We start from the raw sequence: 7792 nt of genomic DNA on the forward strand, positions 1-7792 counted from the left end.
TAACAATGTCGGCGAACATGGCGCACAGTTTTAGAAATATTGAATTGAAAATGTGTAGCTAATGTCTCACTCATAAATTACTTTAATTTCTGGCCGGGCGGATGAATTGAGCGAGGGATTGGGAGACATCAATACATATATATGGACAGAAAGTTTTTCGGTTGAGTTGCCCTGTAAAGACTAGAGCGTCTTTAAAACACGTGCGCTCGCTGTCCGTTTGAGTCGGTGAAAAGGCTCGCCCAAGGAGATAACGCGCTCCGTCCTAAAACCCGTCACCGAACGCTAGCGCCGCGAGGGTGTCTAGCGGCGGCAAACGTAAGCACCGCCACTCACGCCCTCGTCCGTGGAACGCCCTTCAACGCAACCGGCCGCACCTTGTGTGCGCCCTCATGCTGCTGCCGTGGTGGGGCTGACTTATTCCCTAAAAATCTCAACTCCGCTGTGCCTATCGGGGCCCTGCTGATAATAACCTGCGCTGAGAAGTGTGGGCGTGGTTTCTATACCTTTACCAGAAAATTTGCATATCCGTTATCATCCACAATGGCATTAGCCATGAAGAACAGCTCTAATCTTTCATATACTCCTCCCAATCCTAGACTGCCTCACTGGTGACTGGTTCGCACTTCGGGATACCCACCATCTCTACCCTTTTCCCTTGAGCTCGGTTGCTTGCAGTCAAGAACAATGGGCCGCATTTTTCATTTTTTTCACTACACTACTTCAGTACTATTGGCTCTATTCACTACTATGACATAAAACGATTAGGGTTCAATAAACAAATCTTCGAGCTGCATTTTTTTCAGCGACCTTACGGGTCGCCCACCACTCACCGAGTTCCCGCGCTTTCTTTCCGCATTCCCGACCTCGCGTGGGTACTATCGGCATTTTTGGTGTAACATCACTGTGCAAAAAACGAAGGAAACGAAAGGAGATAGTGAAATACGTAAACTACTAGACAGCGCAATAGACAGCGCAATTGTAACCATAAGTGAATGTTCCTGTTGCGAGTTTGTTTCTATATTTGGCTGGGTATGTTTGTGTAGTATCTCATTTGAAAAACAAAATTTTAACTACATCAAAACGCTTTTTTTTTTCTAATTACGCCTTATCTCACTACGTTTCTGCTTTTATCTCGCAGCATCGAAAAATGTCGATGTACTTCTGCATTGCAAGAATGGTAATTCAGCTTGTACTTGACGTAAGTACCGCATTTCATCCACTTAAAAGGATAGAATCTGTCTATTGATATATCTATCTAAAACGTTTATCTTCTGATAGGTTTAATTTGACAGTAATTTTGACAAAAAAAATGTTTGCGACTCGTTTGATTATTTGGTGTAGACACATACACGCTATTAGTTTTACCCTACTGTATAGGATTTACATAGCGTGATGTTACAATATTTTACCCCCGAAATATGCGCTGCATAAACCCATCCAATCACGGAACGGTTTGCAGGTAAACGCAATTTTTTTCAGAATCCTGATTTAACAGGTCTTATGATTTCTCTTTTATCGGAGTGGACAGAAATTGTATCTATTAATAAAATATCTCCTCTTTAAATAAGCAAATACTGCTGCTTTTTGATGTCGCAGAAGCAGTTTGGCTAATCTTCTGTGGCAAAAAGTAGCCGGCTTTTTTTTCTGGTTGCCGCGCCCCTATGATGGCATATCTCTACAGAACTTACTCGTACAGATGGGCAAAACAGCACGTAGAAAAAATGGTTCACTGACCGACAATTTAATCACTTGACATGCAGAACACATGCAGAATGCGGCATTGTAAAGGGCACAGGTAGCGAAAGTGCGCCCGATTTTCAATAGGAGTCATCTTTGCTAAACATAGGCCGTAAACGAGGCGACAAGCTTCCAAAATTCAGCGCGCCGGCCATAGCGGTAGGCCACTCGACAGAACTTTGAAAGTACTCCCCTCAGAACAGGGCCTTGTTCAAAACATACCTGCTCAAGACACAAACATTTACCTTAACACTACACACAACTATTTCGTGAGTATATCCACCTGGTATGTAAAGCTTTGAAGAAAAAATGCTTGCCGACAAAGCGCTACAAATGGAACGACTTATATCTATCAGCACAATCAAATTTTTAAGCGAACATTTTAGTTTTTGCTCGCGTCTAGAATGCCAGTTTTTATGATGCCTAGCAAACTCATTCGCACAAAGTGATTTTTTACTCGACGAAAAGACGCCTAGTTCCGCTCGCCGCAAGGGTTTACACCGCAACACTTTCCGCGCAAATTTCCCAGTCTCCACCCCCCTTGGTATAGCAAAGACGGGCTGTATTTGCGCGAGAATTTTATTGTTGCAATCAGAGGATAAAATGTACGCTCCTCGAAATATGGACAGGATGTAAGCAGCACAGTCTTGGTATTAGGGCAAAAAGTTGCCCTCAGTAATCCGCTCTAGTGACCAAATAAGTATGGAACCAAATATCATTTGTTTTGTATTTCGAGATTTTGAATCACTACATCATCATCGCTCGAGTATACCTTGACATATTTTATTACGTTTTCTTCTATAATTATGGACGTACTAAACAATATGTCACTCCTCTAAAAGCAACTGCTTTCACTGATTCCAGTAATATTCTTCAAGGCACATGCAACTGGCCAATGAAGTGTGCCTAAACAAGGTCTTCACGAGTCCACTGCTCCGTAGAGGTTCCCATCAATTGTTGCTTCTTTAAAAAAACTAAACAAAAGCAGAAATAAAGTGCTGCATCTTAAAAAAGATTGGGCGAAGTATCATGTAAACCCTATTTAGTGTAAGTGGCACATCTTGCTGTAGCTAAATCAATACGCAAGAAACAGGAGAAGTGCGCGCACAGGACGTCTATTATCGCCAACACCTACTAAATTCGTTTCTTTTGTTGTCACCGTGGGGACCATTTTGTGAGCTCGACTTGTAGGCCGGATTAACAGGAGAGCCTGTTAACAACAAAACCCACTGCGACCTGCATGTGCAACGCTATTTCGCTTTTGTTGTAGTTGGAATCCGTCATGGTTTCGAGTATATCTCCTCTAAGAAATCAAATTATTCGCCTTCGAAAAGAGCGCACAGAAATATGGCTGTGCAGAAAACCCGAGAACACGTACCTGCGAGAAAATATAAAGGGGGCAATGAGCGACCGCGCTTATTCGGAGGATACTTGACTCTTCCCATTTCCACTATTTTGACCACGCCTTAGAATCATACGGCTTGAGTAAGACCAAGGAGTACAGCAACTGATCTCCTTTTTCTGTCTAAAAAAATATAATCTGTCGTCGAAAAGAAGAAAATAAAACACGATAAACAAGCATTGCTGGGTGCACTGAGGAATATCGGATCAGATTACTTAGGAGGGCATACGGGTTTCATGAGTCGAATTCACATAAATGGATCTTGATAGCGACACCTTCTTACTCGCCCAAAGCGCAACGCTGTCAAAGCAACAATGTGATATGATTTACATGACATCTAGGGAACGTTTGTGGCCGCAAATGAAAGAACATTGAAATAAATAATATCTTTTAAAAAATATTTGCTAACCTAAAAAAACAATACTGTCTAACCTTCTCTGTCCTTACGTGGAAACTAACAATAAGGACGCTATTTTGTTTATTTACATGTCATCAAAAGACAAAACCTCTTAGCTTTATCCAGTTCATATTTATTCACCCATAAAGACGACATTTTGGCCATTGATTGCACGCAGGTGTCTTTATTAGTTGCCTATATGGCCGCCCATCAACCGACTTACGACTTACAGTATATATATATATATATTTATATATAGAGAGTAAGGTAGTGAGGAGCTCGTAGAATAAATAAAGAAATATAGGTCGGCAGTCTACAATGCCAAAGGAGCCATAGGGGTGTGCTAAGGCTCTTTTTTTTACTACGGTTAATAAATTTACATTTTTTATGCACACGGAAGAAAGAAAGAAAAAAAAACACGCGCCCAGAGTGGGGACCAAACCCACGCCTGTCAGTTAGATCTCGAATGCCTTACCAATTCGGCCATCTGGAGACTGTGTTCTTCTTCATTTTCAACGCTATTTATATTTACTAGATGTGTATCTGACGCTTAAGGGTGGGAACCAGCACCACTCTGACTACACGCAGAGAAGGGGACCTTCTTTTCAACAACCGGGGTGTGACTCGAACGTCTACAGCCTGTCATGAGCGAGTAACTGGCGGGAAGCCCTCTTATGCTAAACAGGCATCAAGGCTACCAGAACAGAGACACTCGGTAGGCTTTCGCAGAATAATATAGTAAGGAAATAAGGAGCTCGTAGAGTAAATACAGAAAAATAGGTCGGCAGTCTACAACGCCAAAGCAGGCATAGGGGTGTTGTTAGCCTCTTTTTTTAATACAGTTATAAATTTACGTTTTTTATGCACACGGAAGAAAGAAAAACACGCACCCAGAGTGGGTACCGAACCCACGCCTTTCGATTAGATCTCGAATGCCTTACCAATTCGGGCATCTGGGCGACTGTGTTATTCATTTTCTGGGCTATTTATATTTATTAGAAGTGTATCTGACGCTTGAGGGTGGTAAGCAGCGCCACTGTGACTACCCGGTTAGAAGGGGACCTTCTTTTTAACCCCCGGGGCGTGACTCGAACGTCTACAGCCTCTCATGAGCGGGTAAGTGGCGGGAAGCCCTCTTATGCTACCTAGGCATCAAGGGTACCAGAACAGAGACCCTCGGTAGGCTTTCGCCGAATAATATTGTTAGGATGTGAGGAGCTCGTAGAGCAAATACAGAAAGATAGGTCGGCAGTCTACAACGGCAAAGGAGGCATAGGGGTGTGGTAAGGCTTTTTTTTTACTACGGTTAATAAATTTACATATTTATGCACACGGAAGAAAGAAAGAAATACACGCGCCCAGAGTGGCTACCGAACCCACGCCTTTCAAATAAATCTCGAATGCCTTACCAATTCGGCTAACTGGGTGACTGTGCTCTCCTTCACTTTCTGGGCTATTTATATTTACTGGAAGTGTATTTGATGCTTGAGGGTGGTAACAAGCGCCACTCTGACTGCGCGGGGAGAAGGGGACCTTCTTTTCAACCCCCGTGGCGTGACTCGAACTACTACAGCCTGTCTTGGGCTGGAAACTGTCGGGAAGCCCTCTTATGCTACCTAGGCATCAAGGGTACCAGAAGAGAGACCCTCGGTAGGCTTTCGCCGAATAATATTGTTAGGATGTGAGGAGCTCGTAGAGCAAATACAGAAAGATAGGTCGGCAGTCTACAACGGCAAAGGAGGCATAGGGGTGTGGTAAGGCTTTTTTTTTTACGGTTAATAAATTTACATATTTATGCACACGGAAGAAAGAAAGAAATACACGCGCCCAGAGTGGCTACCGAACCCACGCCTTTCAAATAAATCTCGAATGCCTTACCAATTCGGCTAACTGGGTGACTGTGCTCTCCTTCACTTTCTGGGCTATTTATATTTACTAGAAGTGTATCTGATGCTTGAGGGTGGTAACAAGCGCCACTCTGACTGCGCGGGGAGAAGGGGACTTTCTTTTCAAACCCCGGGACGTGACTGGAAAGTCGACAGCCTCTCATGAGCGGGTAACTGGCGGAAAGCCCTCTTATGCTACCTAGATATCAAGGCTGCCAGAACAGAGACCCTCGCTAGGCTTTCACAGAATAATATAGTTAGAAAATAAGGAGCTCGTAGAGTAAATAGAGAAAGATAGGTCGTCAGTCTGCAACGCCAAAGGAGGCATAAGGGTGTGGTTAGGTCTTTTTTTACTACGTTGAATGAATTTAACTTTTTTTTATACACACGGAAGAAATAAAGAAAGGTAAAAACACGCGCCCAGAGTGGCTACCGAATCCACGCCTTTTTTTTTGATCTCGAATGCCTTACCAATTCAGCTATCTTGGCGACTGTGCTCTCAACTTTCTGGGCTATTTATATTTACTAGAAGTTTATCTGACGCTTGAGGGTGGTAAATGAAAGGTGAGGGTGTAATCGAAACACGTGGGCTCGATCTCCACTCTTCATTACCCGTGTAAAAAAAAGAGCCTAACCACACCCCTCGGCCTTCTGTGACATTGTAGACTGCCGACCTAACTTTCTGTATGTATTCTACGAGCTCCTCATTTCCTTACTATCTTATTCTGCGAAAGCATAGCAAGGGTCTCTGTTCTGCCACCCTTGATGCCTACGTAGCATAAGATTGCTTCCCCCCAGTTATAGGCTCATGACAGGCTTTAGACTTTCGAGTCACACCGCGGGGGTTGAAAAGAAGGTCCTCTTCTCCCCTTGTAGTCTGAGTAGTGCACTGCACGGGCTCGTGCCGACCCGAAAGCCCAAGCCGGGCCCGGCCCGTGGGCCGGGCTCGTGCCGGGTAGCACGCAGTTTCTCGGGCCCGGGCCGGGTTCGGGCTTGAACCGCAATTTGTTCGGGCCTTGCCGGCCAGAGCTGGCCTCAGCAGTCCGTGATGCTCGGCGATCCTGTGCCGCAAATTCTAAATTCTTGACAACAAAGACTTTTTGTGTTTATCTCTGAGGTTAAGTGTAAACAAAAAAGCGGACGGCCATTTCACTACAGCGCCATTAAAAGATGTGAAAAAAAAGGCTATTGCGCTTAGAAAGCCTTCACATTAATAAAAAAATGCTTTGGCCCCATCAGCATAAGTAGGACAAAGCGCGCCAGAAAACAAGGACATTCCAGCCACAGACTACAATATGACTAGCTCTTCCCTCTGCTTTTCAAAAGAAACCAAAACAGAAAAATACATGACCTGGACTTCTCACTGTGTGCAGAGTTTGAAGGACCCATTTTCGAAGCAAACCCAGAATTTTTAGGTAAACAATTATTTTAAAATCACGATTAAAGGCAAGAAAGAACCGATGCGCAGATGAAATATTGCAACCAACCTAACTAGAAAAAACGACAAAAAAAGTTCTGAAACACAATGCATCCTCTGCTCAAACAACGAAAGACGCAATATCTGTTGAAGAATTGCAACACTAAAAAATTATCCTTTTGCTCTGAATCCTTTATTGCATCCTCGGTGTGCCTTGATTTCGAAGACTGGCAAATAAAGTGGCAAATGGCAGAGTGGGTTCGCTCCCCACTCTGGCCGCGTGTTTTTCTTAATTTCTTTCTTCCATGTGTTTAAAAAAATGTTACATTCAGACCCTAGTAAAAAAAGAGCCTTGCCACAACCGTATGCCTCCTTTTACGTGGTAGACTGCCGACCTATCTTTCTGTATATATATGTATACATATATATTTATTTATATCTATCTATATCTATATAGACAGAAAATAAGGGTTGGCAGTCAAGAAAACCACGGAAAGCAAAGGGGAGATGTGGGGGGTCATAGAAAGAGATGAAGAATTTTTTGAGTCGAAAAGAAAGTGGTGAAAAAAATGCCCGCCGGGTGGGAATCGAACCCACGACCTCCAGAATACCGGTCTGGTGCGATAACCACTATGCTACCGGCGGGGCTGTTTCCCCAGCACTTTCTCGCGTATTTATGTAAGTATTTTTGTTTCCTGCACTTGGGGGTGGTAGCCAGCGCCACTCGCAATACTCGGGGTGAAGGGGACCTTCTCTTTTACCCCCGGGCCGTGACTCAAGTGTCTACGACATGTCGAGAGTGGTCGACCAGCGTTCAACCCTCTTAGGCTCCCTTTGGCACCAAGACTGCCAGAACAGAGGCACTCGCTAAGCATGTAGCGAATAAGAAAATGGGAAATGAGGGGCTCCGTGAAATAAGACAGAAAATAAGGGTTGGCAGTCAAGAAAACCTC

General features: G+C 43.9%; 1 non-coding gene across 1 annotated transcript; it reads right to left on the reverse strand.

Annotated features, from left to right (window-relative positions):
- Nucleotides 1–7411: 7411 nt before the first annotated feature.
- Nucleotides 7412–7484, reverse strand: Trnat-ggu (transfer RNA threonine (anticodon GGU)). The gene has a single exon. It is a non-coding gene; the product is annotated as a tRNA-Thr (tRNA).
- Between the last annotated feature and the right edge of the window lie 308 nt (nucleotides 7485–7792).

The sequence above is a fragment of the Haemaphysalis longicornis genome, unplaced genomic scaffold, assembly GCF_048455015.1.
Source record: "Haemaphysalis longicornis isolate Haplotype H1 unplaced genomic scaffold, Haemaphysalis longicornis Haplotype H1 scaffold_8, whole genome shotgun sequence".
NCBI classification, from domain to species: domain Eukaryota; kingdom Metazoa; phylum Arthropoda; class Arachnida; order Ixodida; family Ixodidae; genus Haemaphysalis; species Haemaphysalis longicornis.